Source organism: Pelodiscus sinensis, chromosome 22, assembly GCF_052426305.1.
Source record: "Pelodiscus sinensis isolate ZL-2025 chromosome 22, ASM5242630v1, whole genome shotgun sequence".
NCBI classification, from domain to species: Eukaryota; Metazoa; Chordata; order Testudines; family Trionychidae; genus Pelodiscus; species Pelodiscus sinensis.
In genome coordinates this window covers 7481189-7496894 of record NC_143073.1, presented here as the reverse complement: position 1 = coordinate 7496894, position 15706 = coordinate 7481189, and the positions used below count along the sequence as shown (strand labels likewise).

The following is a 15706-nucleotide window of genomic DNA, read 5'->3' as shown; positions in this document are numbered from 1 at the left end:
GGTGATACTTACCGGGTCACCGTTTGACGGGGCACCCGTTAACATTCCTCCTTTATCCCACGTAAAATTATAAGAACGGCCAGACCAAAGGTCCACCTAGCCCAGAAAGACACTCCCCACATCCCCCTGGCCCACCAGAGCCTGGGGGGCCCTGGGCTAGTAGATGTTAGGGGTCCCCCAACGCTCTAGGGTGAGGCCAAAAATGAGGAGTTCAGTGTGTGGGAGGGGGCTGCTGGGAAGCAGGTTTGGTGCGTGGGGGGTTGGGGCATCTGGGAGGGCACAGGAGCAGGCTGAGGGTGGGACGGCTGGGCGGGAGGTAGGGTGAAGGAGCAGAGAGGGGGTGCAGCAGCAGACTGGGGAAGGGGAGCTGTAGGCCAAGCACCAGCTCCCTGATGCTGGGGCGGGGGGAGCCCCAAGGCTCAGGGTCCAGATCCAGGTAAGCTGGGGCCAGATCCAGCCTCTGGGGCTGTAGATTCCCCACCCCTGTTCTAGGGCCTTTGCCTGGGTTTCTATCTGCCATAGGTTCCTCTGTTGGCCCCTGTTGCCCCAGTCTGCCAGTGCCTCTCAAACGTTAATGTATCTATCACCCTTATTCCCCGCCTGCCGGAGAGCCCGGAGCCCACGGAGCTGTCTGAAATGGGATGTCTTTCCATCCTTCTGGGAGTTTTCAGTCTCTTGATACTCTCTGTCCTACTCACCTTTCCTAGGAAAAGGCCTCCCTCCCTCCATCACTGCTGCTTGACAGGTGGGGAAACCGAGGCACGGAGGGGGAGTAACTTGCTCTGGAGCACGCAGCGAGTCAGCGTTCGATCCCAGGTGCCCTGGCGCACGGGCCCGGGCTCAGACCAGCCCTCTGTCTGCACAGCAGCCTGACCTCCCGGTGCGTGGCACTTTGCAGCCTGTGGCCACCAGATGCTGCTGTTTAGCAGAGAAAAACACCAGCTGGGAACAGTGGCCCTTGCAAGCCACCCTGCTTTGCGCCAGGTCCAGCCCCATAGGAGGCAGGGGCGAGGAAACCGTTTTGGGGTCAGGGGCTGCTGACCCATAGAAAAATCGGTTGGGGGCTGCACGAAAGTGAGAAGCCAAAAAAGCCCCAAAAACCCCTCCCTGGCGTGGCCCTGGACTGAGAAGCAGAAGGACACGCCCCACATTCCCCCCACACAGCAGAGCCTAGGGGGGCCTGGGCTAGTAGATTTTGTGGGTGCCCCTAGACTCTGGGGTGGGGACAAAAATGAGGGGTTCAGTGTGTGCGAGGGGCTACCAGGAAGTGTGCTGGGCGGGTTGGTGGGTCTGGGGGGAGGGAGGGTGCAGGAGTGTGTTGGGGGGTCAGTGGGTGTGGGGGGAGGGAGGGTGCAGGAGTGTGTTGGGGGTCAGTGGGTGTGGGGGGAGGGAGGGTGCAGGAGTGTGTTGGGGGGTCGGTGGTGTGGGGGGAGGGAGGGTGCAGGAGTGTGTTGGGGGGTCAGTGGGTGTGGGGGGTCAGGGAGGGTGCAGGAGTGTGTTGGGGGGTCGGTGGGTGTGGGGGGAGGGAGGGTGCAGGAGTGTGTTGGGGGGTTGGTGGGTGTGGGGGGAGGGAGGGTGCAGGAGTGTGTTGGGGGGTTGGTGGGTCTGGGGGGAGGGAGGGCGCAGGAGTGTGTCGGGGGGTCGGTGGGTGTGGGGGGTCAGAAGGGCGCAGGAGTGTGTTGGGGGGTCGGTGGGTGTGGGGGGTCAGAAGGGCGCAGGAGTGTGTTGGGGGGGTCGGTAGGTGTGGGGGGGAGGGAGGGCGCAGGAGTGTGTTGGGGGGGTTAGTGGGTCTGGGGGGGAGGGAGGGTGCAGGGGTGTGTTGGGGGGTTGGTGGGTCTGGGGGGAGGGAGGGCGCAGGAGTGTGTCGGGGGTCGGTGGGTGTGGGGGGGAGGGAGGGTGCAGGAGTGTGTTGGGGGGTCGGTGGGTGTGGGGGGTCAGAAGGGCGCAGGAGTGTGTTGGGGGGGTCGGTAGGTGTGGGGGGAGGGAGGGCGCAGGAGTGTGTTGGGGGGGTTAGTGGGTCTGGGGGGGAGGGAGGGTGCAGGGGTGTGTTGGGGGGGTTAGTGGGTCTGGGGGGAGGGAGGGTGCAGGAGTGTATTGGGGGGTCGGTGGGTGTGGGGGGTCAGGAGGGCGCAGGAGTGTGTTGGGGGGTCGGTGGGTCTGGGGGGAGGGAGGGTGCAGGAGGAGGCTTGGGGTGGGAGGACTGGGCAGGAGGTGGGGTGCAGGAGTGTGTTGGGGGGTCGGTAGGTGTGGGGGGAGGGAGGGCGCAGGAGTGTGTTGGGGGGTCGGTGGGTGTGGGGGGGAGGGAGGGCGCAGGAGTGTGTTGGGGGGGTCGGTAGGTGTGGGGGGTCAGAAGGGCGCAGGAGTGTGTTGGGGGGTCGGTAGGTGTGGGGGGTCAGAAGGGCGCAGGAGTGTGTTGGGGGGGTTAGTGGGTCTGGGGGGAGGGAGGGTGCAGGAGTGTATTGGGGGGTCGGTGGGTGTGGGGGGTCAGGAGGGCGCAGGAGTGTGTTGGGGGGTCGGTAGGTGTGGGGGGTCAGAAGGGCGCAGGAGTGTGTTGGGGGGTCGGTAGGTGTGGGGGGTCAGAAGGGCGCAGGAGTGTGTTGGGGGGGTTAGTGGGTCTGGGGGGGAGGGAGGGTGCAGGGGTGTGTTGGGGGGGTTAGTGGGTCTGGGGGGAGGGAGGGTGCAGGAGTGTGTTGGGGGGTCAGTGGGTGTGGGGGGTCAGGAGGGCGCAGGAGTGTGTTGGGGGGTCGGTGGGTCTGGGGGGAGGGAGGGTGCAGGAGGAGGCTTGGGGTGGGAGGACTGGGCAGGAGGTGGGGTGCAAGAGTGTGTTGGGGGGTCGGTAGGTGTGGCGGGGAGGGAGGGTGCAGGAGTGTGTTGGGGGGTCAATGGGTGTGGGGGGTCAGGAGGGCGCAGGAGTGTGTTGGGGGGGTTAGTGGGTCTGGGGGGGAGGGAGGGTGCAGGGGTGTGTTGGGGGGGTTAGTGGGTCTGGGGGGGAGGGAGGGTGCAGGGGTGTGTTGGGGGGGTTAGTGGGTCTGGGGGGGAGGGAGGGCGCAGGAGTGTGTTGGGGGGGTTAGTGGGTCTGGGGGGGAGGGAGGGTGCAGGGGTGTGTTGGGGGGGTTAGTGGGTCTGGGGGGAGGGAGGGTGCAGGAGTGTATTGGGGGGTCGGTGGGTGTGGGGGGTCAGGAGGGCGCAGGAGTGTGTTGGGGGGTCGGTGGGTCTGGGGGGAGGGAGGGTGCAAGAGGAGGCTTGGGGTGGGAGGACTGGGCAGGAGGTGGGGTGCAGGAGTGTGTTGGGGGGTCGGTAGGTGTGGGGGAAGGGAGGGCGCAGGAGTGTGTTGGGGGGTCGGTGGGTGTGGGGGGGAGGGAGGGTGCAGGAGTGTGTTGGGGGGGTCAGTGGGTGTGGGGGGGAGGGAGGGTGCAGGAGTGTGTTGGGGGGTCAGTGGGTGTGGGGGGTCAGGAGGGCGCAGGAGTGTGTTGGGGGGTCGGTGGGTCTGGGGGGAGGGAGGGTGCAGGAGTGTGTTGGGGGGTCGGTGGGTGTGGGGGGGAGGGAGGGTGCAGGAGTGTGTTGGGGGGTCAGTGGGTGTGGGGGGTCAGGAGGGCGCAGGAGTGTGTTGGGGGGTCGGTGGGTCTGGGGGGGAGGGAGGGTGCAGGAGTGTGTTGGGGGGGTCGGTGGGTGTGGGGGGGAGGGAGGGTGCAGGAGTGTGTTGGGGGGTCAGTGGGTGTGGGGGGTCAGGAGGGCGCAGGAGTGTGTTGGGGGGTCGGTGGGTCTGGGGGGAGGGAGGGTGCAGGGGTGTGTTGGGGGGTCGGTGGGTCTGGGGGGGAGGGAGGGTGCAGGAGGAGGCTTGGGGTGGGAGGACTGGGCAGGAGGTGGGGTGCAAGAGTGTGTTGGGGGGTCGGTAGGTGTGGGGGAAGGGAGGGCGCAGGAGTGTGGTGGGGGGGTCGGTGGGTCTGGGGGGTCAGGAGGGCGCAGGAGTGTGTTGGGGGGTCGGTGGGTGTGGGGGGTCAGGAGGGCGCAGGAGTGTGTTGGGGGGTCGGTGGGTCTGGGGGGGAGGGAGGGTGCAGGAGGAGGCTTGGGGTGGGAGGACTGGGCAGGAGGTGGGGTGCAGGAGTGTGTTGGGGAGTCGGTAGGTGTGGGGGAAGGGAGGGCGCAGGAGTGTGGTGGGGGGGTCGGTGGGTGTGGGGGGTCAGAAGGGCGCAGGAGTGTGTTGGGGGGGTTAGTGGGTCTGGGGGGGAGGGAGGGCGCAGGAGTGTGTTGGGGGGGTTAGTGGGTCTGGGGGGGAGGGAGGGTGCAGGGGTGTGTTGGGGGGGTTAGTGGGTCTGGGGGGAGGGAGGGTGCAGGAGTGTATTGGGGGGTCGGTGGGTGTGGGGGGTCAGGAGGGCGCAGGAGTGTGTTGGGGGGTCGGTGGGTCTGGGGGGAGGGAGGGTGCAGGAGGAGGCTTGGGGTGGGAGGACTGGGCAGGGGGTGGGGTGCAGGAGTGTGTTGGGGGGTCGGTAGGTGTGGGGGGAGGGAGGGCGCAGGAGTGTGGTGGGGGGGTCGGTGGGTGTGGGGGGGAGGGAGGGTGCAGGAGTGTGTTGGGGGGGTCGGTGGGTCGGGGGGGTCAGGAGGGCGCAGGAGTGTGTTGGGGGGTCGGTGGGTCGGGGGGGAGGGAGGGTGCAGGAGGAGGCTTGGGGTGGGAGGACTGGGCAGGAGGTGGGGTGCAGGAGTGGGGTGGGGAATGGGGGTCTGGCAGGAAGTAGGGTGCTGGTGCTCCAGCCCTGCAGGGAGGCTCCACAGGGAGGCGGGGGGAGGGACACAGGACTCCCCGCCCATCTGAGATCAAGTGTGTCCGGTATTTTTTTTGAAGCCCCCTGGTCACCCTCGGTGAGAGAGCAGCAGGGCTCCTGCCGCCAGCCTGGGGCGGCAGTGACGTAGCCACGGGTGGGCCTGAATGGGCTGGGGTCTGGCCACTTTAATCCAGGCCCATCCACCCCCACAGGCCGGGCAGGGGACCGGACCCCCCTCTGCCAGCGCTCCGGCGCCCTGCCGCCAGCCCTGTGGCACTCCCACCATTGCCGCCCCCACCACTGCCCGCCCACCCAAAGCCGGGGCGCACCCCAGGGAGCCCTTCTGGTTGTGCCGCTCTGGCCTGGGTGTAGATCTGAGCGCCCAGATTACCCCAGGCCTTGCTTTCCTGGGGCTCGTGGCTGCAGGGGATCAGGGGAGCAGTGGGGGGAGCTAAGGCATCTCCCTGCCTGTCCTGGCACCGCAGACTGCGCTGCGCCCCAGAAGTGGCCGGCAGCAGGCCCGGCTCCTAGGGGTGGGGGGCAGAGTGCCCAGGGCTCCCCCCACTGCCCCTGCCCTGAGCACTAGCTCCACACCCCCACTGGCTGGGAACCTGCTTCTGGGGGCAGCATGGTCTGTGATGCCAGGAGAGGCTGGAAGCTGCCTTAGCCCCCCTCCCCGCCCCACTGCACCGCTGAAGGGAAGCCCCTCCTGCCCCAGCCCCCCCCCCATGCCCCAAAGCTCCCCTCCTCAGCCCCACCCCGGAGCCCACACACTAGTCACATTCTTTCGGGGGGCGGCATCAACAATTTTCTTCAACTGGGTCACGAGCAAAGACGTTTGAACCCCGCTGTGTTCGTGGCCCAACCTCTCTCGGGGGGCGAGAGACGAGTTCCTGCTTGCGGGCTCCACTTCTGAGATGGGGCAGGTTTCCCTGGAGGCTGGGAGGTCAGAGGCAGGGGGATCCTCAGGTGTTCTCCAGAGGGGACAGAAGGGGGGTTGCTTTTCTCTTTTCCCTGGGGGGGTTCGTTCCAGAGTGGAGGGACGGCCCTGCTTTCACCCACAGCGTTATTACCAGGCATTTCGTGCGCTGGCTGAGGTACCCCCGGCATTGTGGGAGGCGTGGGTACGACCTGTGGGCCTTGAAGGGTGTGTTGGGGAGGGGGGTTAGCTATTGTCGTGGAGGGGAGGTGTCTGTGGATTTTGCATCTGTTGTTCTAGCAAGAAACTCAACTTCTCCCTGAGCCCCCCTTGGCCAGTGGACACAAGGCAGTTGTGGTCGCAGCTTTACCACGAGGTTGGAAGAAGCTCGAAGCTGCTCCAGAGCCATTCGCTCGTGTGACAGCTGCAAACAGCCTTGTCTTCACTGGGCTTCAATACGTGGGAGCTGACCCACCCTGATCCCTAGAGGGGACGCAGCCCAGAGGGCTGGCCGCTGGCTGCACAGCCCTGTGTGCGTAGGTTTGGAGTTAGCGCTTGTTTTGCAGTGGCTGTTCCAAGCAGGCTGGTTTCTTGCCAATGAAAAAGTGTGCGCGCGAGTTGTGTGTATTTTTTTTCCTTTCTTTTTTTCTCCAAACCCAGCGCCCTTAGTAGTTTCCTTGTCAAAACTTCCTGAGTCGGTTCCCAGCCCCCTTCCTGCTCCCTCCCCCTCCGATGTTTCAGCGCTCACACTGAACAGTCCCTCCCTGCCGCAGACTCAGCACCCACCCTGCCCCGAACAGAAGCCAAGTCCCAAACCCAAAAGGGGGCTCGCTAGGTCTTTTCTCCCTGGAGAGGGAAATAAATTCTCCCTCCCTCATTTTTGTTATTCTACCCTCCCCTTTTCCCCCATTCTTTCAGCTGTTTCCCACGGCCTGTCTGCTCCCTGCTGGAGGATTTTTTGGAAGGCAGCTGGTGCGTTACTTTCCCTGGGACAGGAGAAAGGTGAGTACAGTGGGTTTGCCCACCGCGGATGGTTGGATGGACACAGATTGGCAGCTGTCAGCAGGCTGGTCCCTAAAAGCCCCAAAAGCCTAGCCAGGAGGCTGCATTCCTGAGGTCGTTGGTGAAGGATTTGAAGGGTGCCTCCTGCTTTCTCCAGGGTTGCTGCTTCGCCTCTGATGCAATAGCCCAATATCGGCTGGTCTCTGCCCACACGGCACCTTTGAGCATCCGGGGTCAGACGGCTCGGTGGCTCTGTCTTTCCAAGAGGCTCAATTTGGGTCTCCAGGCCGCGGATGCAGATCCGTGGGGGCGCCCAGAATTGGGGCCTGCTCTCCGTTCCATCTGGAGCGATTGTACCGGCGGCACTGGACGCTGGTCCAGATTCTGTTCTCCGTGAAAGTGCCGTGCACCCAAAGGAACTCAGGAGGGCAGGGTGGGGGCGGAGGAGGGGGGTCAGGCCATGTTGCGCTGTTGGTGATCCAGGTGTAAAGGCAGAGTTGTTCTGATGGCGTCTGGATGGACCCCACGCCAGGGAGAGCAGGATCAGCCCCGGGGTGCTGGAGCCAGGATCCTGTGGGAAGGGCGGGGGAAAGGTTCAGATGGACCCAGCTCAGGGGCCTGGCACTGGGGCAGGTGATGCTCCTCTGTGCCGAGTAGGGGGACCCCCTCGCCTGCCTCTGCTCTTCAGACCCCCTTCTCTGTTCCCCAGCTTGGCCCCGACCCCCTCCTGCCCCTGCGGCAGGAAGATTTTCTCCTCTCTGAGCCAAGTCCTGGGACCCGCTGGATGTGCCATGGGGCTGTTCCTGCCCCCGGCTGAGGGCAGAGAGCCCAGGGTGGGGTGAGTTGGGCAGAGTGGAAGTGGGATGAGGCATGGCCGGGTGGGATGGGGGGGACAAGACATGGGGTAGAGGACAGCGTGGGACAGTGGGCTGGACTGATCTGCAATAGGGCATGGGGGCTGCCTGGATAGATGTGGGGTGGATCTGAGATAGGGGCCTGGGTGGATCTGGGGCAGAAGCTGGGGTGGGGCAGGCAGGGAGGGGGCGAGCCAGGTACCATCTAATCCCATCACGGCGCAGATGCTGCTTGTCCTGCCCTGAACAGCTCCAGACCCGAGTGGGCAGCCCCCTCCCCCCCCAAAGGCTCTGGCTGTAGGGCCAGTTGTAGCCTCCTGGGGCCAGCGGTCTCCTGGCCAGCTTGCCGCCAGCTCAGCCGGGGGAGGAAGCACGTCAGAGCCGGGACACTGCAGCGGAAACTGGAAGGGCAGAGATAGAGGCTCCTCTCCAGGTCGTGCCTCCCCGGGGCAGATAGCCCTTAAAGGGCCATCGCAAAGAGCTCGAAAGAGAGGCGCTGGGTCTCGGCACAGCCCCCTCCCCAGTAACCCAGGCCCCAAGCAGGGAGTGTGGGAGGGAGACAGAATGGGAGGGCCTCGCCCTCAGACCATCAGGGGACCACAGAGTCCTTCCCAGTCATGTGTCGGGGAGTTCCACAGCTCCGCGGGATCGTTGTCCCGCCTTTAGCAGGGACAGAGAGGAGAAGGGACTCGCACAGGGTCAGCATGAGAAATGGGCACACAGCCCAGGAGGAGACTTAGCTCCCAGCTCTCCTTGCGCCAGCCACTAGTCTCCCCTCCCCTCCTAAAGCTGGGAATGGAACAGCCTAACTCCCAACTCTCCCTGCTCTAACCACTGAACCCCACTGCCCTCCTAGAGCTGGATTAGGAACCCAGAGTCTGGCCTCCCAGTTCCTTCACTAACCACATCCCCTCCTTCGCAAATCGTGACGCTGAACTTGGCGGGCAAGGGGGCAGCCCGATCCTTGTGGCATTTCAGTCAGCCCACGGTGGTGCGACACCCTTGGTGTGGTGACGTCCGTGGCTCACGCCGCACGCGCAGGGAACGCTCACTGTGGCCGTCATCCCGTCTCCTCTCCAGAGCCCGCGGAAGGGCACGTGCTGCGTCCCAGCCATTCAGGGGACATGTCACCCTGATGGACTGCTCCATGCATGCCACCTCCGCCCCTGTGCACGGGCCATGGCGGCTGGGGGTCCTGGCACAGCGCCACCCTTCTTGGGATCTCAAAGCATTTTATTAAGGAGCTAACCCTCCACCCCTGGTTATCCCCATTTTACAGATGGGGAAACCATTTTACATTGCTGTTACCCCCATTTTACAGATGGGGAAACCGAGGCACAGCCCATGGAGGTGATTCGCCCCGAGAGTCGGTGGCAGGGCAGAATTTAGTGCTCCTGGCTCCCAGCCCTCTGCGCTCATTGCTGGATTAAACTCCTTCGCAGAGCCAGGAAAGGAATCTAGGATGCCTGCTCTCCCCATTAGGCCACGCTCCCTCCAGTAGCTGGGGATAGAACCCTCCACTGCTCCCCCCGCTGTGACCATTCATAGAACCCAGGCGTCCTGACTCCCAACCCCCGGCTCTGAGCTTGCCTTTGGGGGGAGCTGAGCAGCGGCACCTCCCCATGTTGCACCAGCCTAGAGCATCTGTCACCCAGCCCCTTGCTCTAACCACTAGGCACTGCTCTGCCTTGTGATTCAGCCTGCCCAGATGCCAGTGGGTGGGGCGGAGGCTGGGGGGGTGCGGGCCCCACCAGGCGCGTGACTGCTCTGCTGACTGGAGTCTGGCTTAAAATAGCTCCAGCGGCTTTGTACCCCGCTGTGGCCGGGCCCTCTCCCTGTCGCCTCTGGGGCTGGAGCTGCTGCCTTTTCCCAGCCGTGGGTCTGATTCCACAAGGATTGGGCTCCCCCCCAGTGTCAGTGGAGCTCGGTAATACCCCCGCGGGCTCTTTAATAGCCCCGCCTTCTTCAGACCTGTTGGGACCCCTAGAGTCACGGCTCAGAATCCCTTCCACCCGCCTACCCCACTGGGAGGGCAACACGGGCCCTGGAGGGAGACGGGGCTGGGAAACAGGACACCTGGGTTCTAGGCCCAGCTCTGAGAGGGGAGTGGAGCCCAGTGGGTAGAGCAAGGGGGAGGAGGCAGGGTGCCTGGGTTCTAGGCCCAGCTCTGGGAGGGGAGTGGAGCCCAGTGGGTAGAGCAGGGGGGGAGGAGGCAGGATGCCTGGGTTCTAGGCCCACTCTGGGAGGGGAGTGGAGCCCAGTGGGTAGAGCAGGGGGGAGGAGGCAGGATGCCTGGGTTCTAGGCCCACTCTGGGAGGGGAGTGGATCCCAGTGGGTAGAGCAGGGGGGAGGAGGCAGGATGCCTGGGTTCTAGGCCCACTCTGGGAGGGGAGTGGAGCCCAGTGGGTAGAGCAGGGGGGAGGAGGCAGGATGCCTGGGTTCTAGGCCCAGCTCTGGGAGGGGAGTGAAGCTAAGTGGGTAGAGTGGTGGGCTGTAGGCCTGGCTGCAGGGTGGTTGCTAATGCGGAGGACTTGGTGGGAAGATGCCCTGGGGGGCAGAGGGGGGCGTGATGTGGAGAGGGATGTGGCCATCCAGACGCCTGCAATCGGCTCCTTGTGCTGCATCTGGGCCATGTGCCACTCGCTCAAGTCATTTCCCACCTGGGCTTCCCCCACCCCACCCCTCCGGCAGGCTCCCTGGGGAGCAGCTGTGTCTCTCTAGGAGCCTTGGGGGTGGCTCTCGGTGGAGCGGCGGGTGCTGATGCCGTGGGGTGGGGGAAATGACCCAGGGCAGGGCCGGGTGACTCACCACATTCCCCCCCCCCGCTGCATGTGCCAAGAGGCGCCAGTCACCCTGGCCTCACGCCAGAGGAATGCGGAGCATTGCTCATGCTTTTCATGGGGACACCCCTCCTGGGACTGCGAGCGGTCCCCCTCGGCCGGGGCTTTTCCTTCAGGACGCGTGGCTATTGCTGCCCATTAGGCTGCTTCCGTGACACGCTGCCTTGGGAGTGGGGGCTGGTGACAGGGACGGTGTCTGTGCCCCCCCCTCCCCATTTGGGGTACATCTTTAATAAGACAGCAAACTGCCTCTCCTGTGATCGAATCAACAAAGCAGGGACATGTAACCTCGGTGGGTGCACAACCGCTGGGAAACCGGTCCCAGAGTGGTGCACAGCCAAGCTGGAAGGGCATAACACGCCGGGGCAGGAGGGAGGCAGAATTACTGGGCCCCATGGCGAGGTGGGGGCAGCTCCTTGCTCCTGGAGGGGGTGGAGCTTCAGGAAGAAGGGGCGGAGCTAGGGGCAAGCCTCCCCTCACCTGCCGGAGCACACCGCCTTGGACTCCAGGACTGTCGCAGACGCAGCGGTGGGAGCCCCGGGCTTTGAGGCAATTATCCCCCTTTTGACCTCCTCCTTCCCCTGTTGGCGGGCCCGAATCCTGTAGGATCAGTGCTGGGTCCGGTTCTGTTTGAAGAGTAGGCTTGTAAAGTTTGCAGATGAGACCACAATGGGAGGGGTTGCAAGTGCTTTGGAGGAGAGGGTTAAAATTCCAAATGCTGGGGACACTCCGTGCTCTGGGGACAAGAGGGTGAAGTTCAATAAGGACAATTGCAAAATCCTGCGCTTAGGAAGGAACAATCCATTGCGCAAACACAAATGGGAAGCGGCTGTCTAGGAAGGAGCGCCTCAGAAAGAGCTTGAGGGGTCATCATGACCCACAAGCTAAATATGAGTCACACGTGTGACACTGTTGCAAAAAAAAAAAAAGCCAACAAGATGCTTTTTTTTAGCAGGAGTGTTGTGAGCAAGACACAAGATGTCATTCTTCTGCTCTGCTCTGCTCTGCTCTGCTCTGCTCTGCGCTGATTAGGCTGAAACTGGAGTATTGTGTCCAGTTCTGGGTGCCACATTTCAGGGAAGAGGTGGGCAAACTGGAGAAAGTCCAGAGCAAAGCAACAAAAGGTCTAGAACACATAACCTAGGAGGGAAGCCTGAAAGAACTTCTCTTCTTTACCGTGTTGGGTAAAGAACAGGTTAGGAACTATTTAGAAAAGCTAAACGTACACAAATCCATGGGTCCGGACTTAATGCATCTGAGGGTACTGAGGGAGTTGGCAAATGTCATTGAGGAGCCTTTGGCTATTATTTTTGAAAAGCCGTGGAGATCGGGAGAAGTCCCGGATGATTGGAAAAAGGCAAATGTAGTGCCCATCTTCAAAAAAGGGAAGAAGGACGATCCAGGGAACTATAGGCCGGTCAGTCTTACCCTGGTTCCTGGAAAAATCATGGAAGGGATCCTTAAGGAATCCATTTTGAGGCACTTGGATGAGAGGAAAGTGATTAGGAATAGTCAGCATGGATCCACAAAGGGTAAGTCGTGCCTGACCAATCTGATTAGCTTCTATGATGAGGTAACTGGCTCTGTGGATGTGGGAAAGTCAGTGGATGTGATATACCTTGACTTTAGCAAGGCTTTTGATACGGTCTCCCACAATATTCTTGCCAGCAAGTTAAGGGAATGTGGATTGGATAAATGGACGGTAAGATGGATAGAAAGATGGCTAGAAGGTTGGGCCCAGCGGGTTGTGATCAACGGCTCGATGTCGGGATGGCGGTCGATTTCTGGCGGACTGCCCCAAGGTTCGGTTCTAGGACCGGTTTTGTTCAATATCTTTATTAATGATCTGGATGAGGGGATGGATTGCACCCTCAGCAAGTTTGCGGATGACACTAAGCTAGGGGGAGAGGTAGATACGCTTAAGGGCAGAGATAGGGTCCAGAGTGACTTAGATAAATTGGAGGATTGGGCCACAGGAAATCTGATGAGGTTCAACAAGGACGAGTGTAGAGTCCTGCACTTGGGACGGAAGAATCCCAAGCATTGTTAAAGGCTGGGGACCAACCAGTTAAGTAGCAGTTCTGCAGAAAAGGACCTGGGGGTTACAGTGGATGAGAAGCTGAATATGAGTCAACAGTGTGCCCTTGTAGCCAAGAAGGCTAATGGCATATTAGGTTGCATTAAGAGGAGCATTGCCAGCAGATCCAGAGATGTCATCATTCCCCTTTATTCGGCTTTTGTGAGACCACATCTGGAGTATTGTGTCCAGTTCTGGGCCCCCCACTACAAAAAGGATGTGGACACATTGGAGAGGGTCCAGTGGAGGGCGACCAAAATGATTAGGGGGCTGGAGCATATGACTTATGAGGAGAGGCTGAGGGACTTGGGTCTGTTTAGTCTGCAGAAGAGAAGAGTGAGGGGGGATTTGAGAGCAGCCTTCAGCTTCCTGAAGGGAGGTTCCAAAGAGGATGGAGAGAGGCTGTTCTCAGTAGTGACAAATGGCAGAACAAGGAGCAATGGTCTCAAGTTGTGGTGGGAGAGGTCCAGGTTGGATATTAGGAAAAACTATTTCCCTAGGAGAGAGGTGAAGCACTGGAATGGGTTACCTAGGGAAGTAGTGGAGTCTCCATCCCTAGAGATGTTTAAGTGTTGGCTTGACAAAGCCCTGGCCGGGTTGATTTAGTTGGGATTGGTCCTGCCTAGGACAGGGGGCGGGACTTGATGACCTCCTGAGGGCTCTTCCAGTTCTATGGTTCTGTGATTCTAACTGGGTTTGTTCAGTCTAAAAAAAGGAAGACAGAGGGGACATGAGAGCAGCTTTCAAGTACCTAAAAGGGTGTCACAAGGAGGAGGGAGAAAAATTGTTCTGCTTGATCTCGAGGATAGGACAAGAAGCAATGGGCTTAAATTGCAGCAAGGGAGGTTTAGGTTGGGCATTAGGAAAAACTTCCTCACTAGGGTTGCCAGATACTTTTACAAAAAATCCCAAACATAGTGGGGAAAAAAATTGGTTGAGCAAAAAAAAAAAAAAACACCCACTCCCGCCACTACACGTGGCAGGGGAAGATTGGCCCCGCTAGCCTTCCGTCCAAGAAAATCAGAAAATACTGGACATTTTACATGTCCGGTATTTTCTGGTTTTTTTTTTACCGGACAGGGGCCACAATTACCAGTCTGTTCAGGTGAAAACCGAACACCTGGCAACCCTATTCCTCACTGTCCAGGTGGTTAGACACTGGAATAAATTGCCTAGGGGGGTTGTGGAATCTTCATCACTGGAGATAGTTAAGAGCAGGTTGGACATCTACTGTCAGGGATGATCTAGACGGTGCTTGGTCCTGCCCTAAGTTCAAGCCACTTGCCTAGATGACCTCTCAAGGTTACTCCAAATCACAGGATTCTATCTGATCTGGGGCAAATCGATTCCTTCAGTCCCGTTCCCCATCTGGACAATGGAGCTAACCCTGTTTTCCTGCTTTCTCCCCCCTTTGTCTGTTTACATTGCGAGCCCTTTGGGCAGAGGCTGTCTTGCTCCATGGGTGTGCCGCACCCAGCCCAAAGAGGCCCCGATCTTAGCGGGCACAGGGACTCTGCAGTTGGCTTTCCTAGCCACTGCAGTTGGCTTTCCTAGCTGCTGTTCTGCCCCAAACAGGGATTACTAAGGGCTCCGAGACTTGCCTCTCAGCAGTTCTTCAGTTCCCGTCAATACTAATGAAATCTATTTGAGTGGGGGTGCTGTGTAATGGGGACTAGAAACCTATTCATCACGCCGGTAAACACAGCCCGGATCGCATTCCGCGAGTGCTCTGGGAACATGCCAGACAATCAATAGATGCTTTTTTTAAAGTGAATTCCGCGCTGGAGTTGACAGATGGATATTGCTGTACCCACAGTGGAGGGAAACCGGTCTTAGGTGTGTTCCCCAACAACCCTATATATGGCTTTGGGCATCTGAGCACTCCTTATTTTGACTGTGAATGCTCCCCCTCCCGTTCCAGTTCACAGTCCCACAGCTGTTTGTACTCCAGGCTCTCCATAGGCATATTTCTGTCAGTGCCCTCCAATGCCAACACACAGATCCCCTGTTAAACGACCACGTTGCAGCTCTTCCTTTGCAACTCTGCCCATGCCGTTCCATCCCCCTCCGCAGCCCCCCGCTGTTCCAGCCCTGGGCTCCCCAAACACTCCGCTCTCCCAAGAGTTCTCAGACCTGCCATCCCCCTGCCACCCTGGCTGCTGCTATTCCAGACCCGCCCAGTCAGCTGCAGACGGCGCGGCAGCCCGGCTGGGTTTGGTGTCAGTTTCCATCGGTTTCTCAATATTCTCTTTTTCACATGATTGGATTTCAAATGCAGTCTTCTGGCTCTGGGGCAAGACAGTTACTTGTCTGGAGCCTGGGGAGTGGATTTCCCGGGGGGAAGGGGGGAAAGACAACACGTCTGGGTGGTTTCAAAGGGCCCGCATGGGGAACGCAGCCAGCCCGGCCTGATTCAGGAGTCTCCCTTGTGGTCCCCATTTGCCTTTAACACACGCAGAATGGCTTTCCTGGCTCCTTTGGATTAGCAGCCGGCCTGGTTGTCTTTCTGTCTTGTTTCTGGCATGGTTGTGGCCTTGTGGGCCCCAAGATAGTAGTGAGACCCGGTGGGTGAGATCACATCTTTTCCAGGGCCCCCTTCTGTGGGTGGAAGGGACACGCTTTGGAGTTTCACAGAGCCTGGGGCTAGTATCTGGAGCGCATGAGCGAAAGACAAGGTGGGATAGATTGTTCATTGCACACACATGCTGCCAGAGGCCACTGAACATGCAGTTGGGCGAATTAAGGATTAGCCCGGAGTAGGGTGGGTTGCAAATTCCTGGAGCCAGCTAGGACACCAGCTGGTAAGACCCTTGGTTTTAGTCTGCAGAAGTGAAGAGTGAGGGGGGATTTGAGAACAGCCTTCAACTTTCTGAAGGGAGGTTCCAAAGAGGCTGGAGAGAGGCTGTTCTCAGTAGTGACAGATGGCGGAACAAGGAACAATGGTCTCAAATTGCAGTGGGGAAGTCCAGGTTGGATATTAGGAAAAGCTATTTCCCTAGGAGGGTGGGGAAGCACTGGGCTGGGTTCCCTAGGGAGCTGGTGGAATCTCCATCCCTAGAGGTGTTTAAGTCTTGGCTTGACAAAGCCCTGGCTGGGTTGATTGAATTGGGATTGGTCCTGCCTTGGGCAGGGGGCTGGACTTGATGGCCTTTTAAGGTCTCTTCCTGCTCTCTGGTTCGCTGATTCTATGATTAGTGTCCAATAGTCACGGATTTAAGCTCCCAGGTCCCTCTCATATAGCTTTCCTGTGATTA

General features: G+C 60.3%; 1 protein-coding gene across 2 annotated transcripts in view; it reads left to right on the top strand.

The window, feature by feature from the left end:
* Positions 1-6356: 6356 nt before the first annotated feature.
* The window catches only part of PEAR1 (platelet endothelial aggregation receptor 1), a 68432-nt gene continuing 59082 nt past the window's right edge, over positions 6357-15706 (top strand). Inside the window, exon 1 of one of the 2 annotated variants that reach the window (XM_075908486.2) lies at positions 6357-6681. The gene's annotated coding sequence lies outside the window, so the exon portion shown is untranslated. The remainder of the gene's footprint in view (positions 6682-15706) is intronic. The other variant, XM_075908484.2, reaches the window with a different exon arrangement.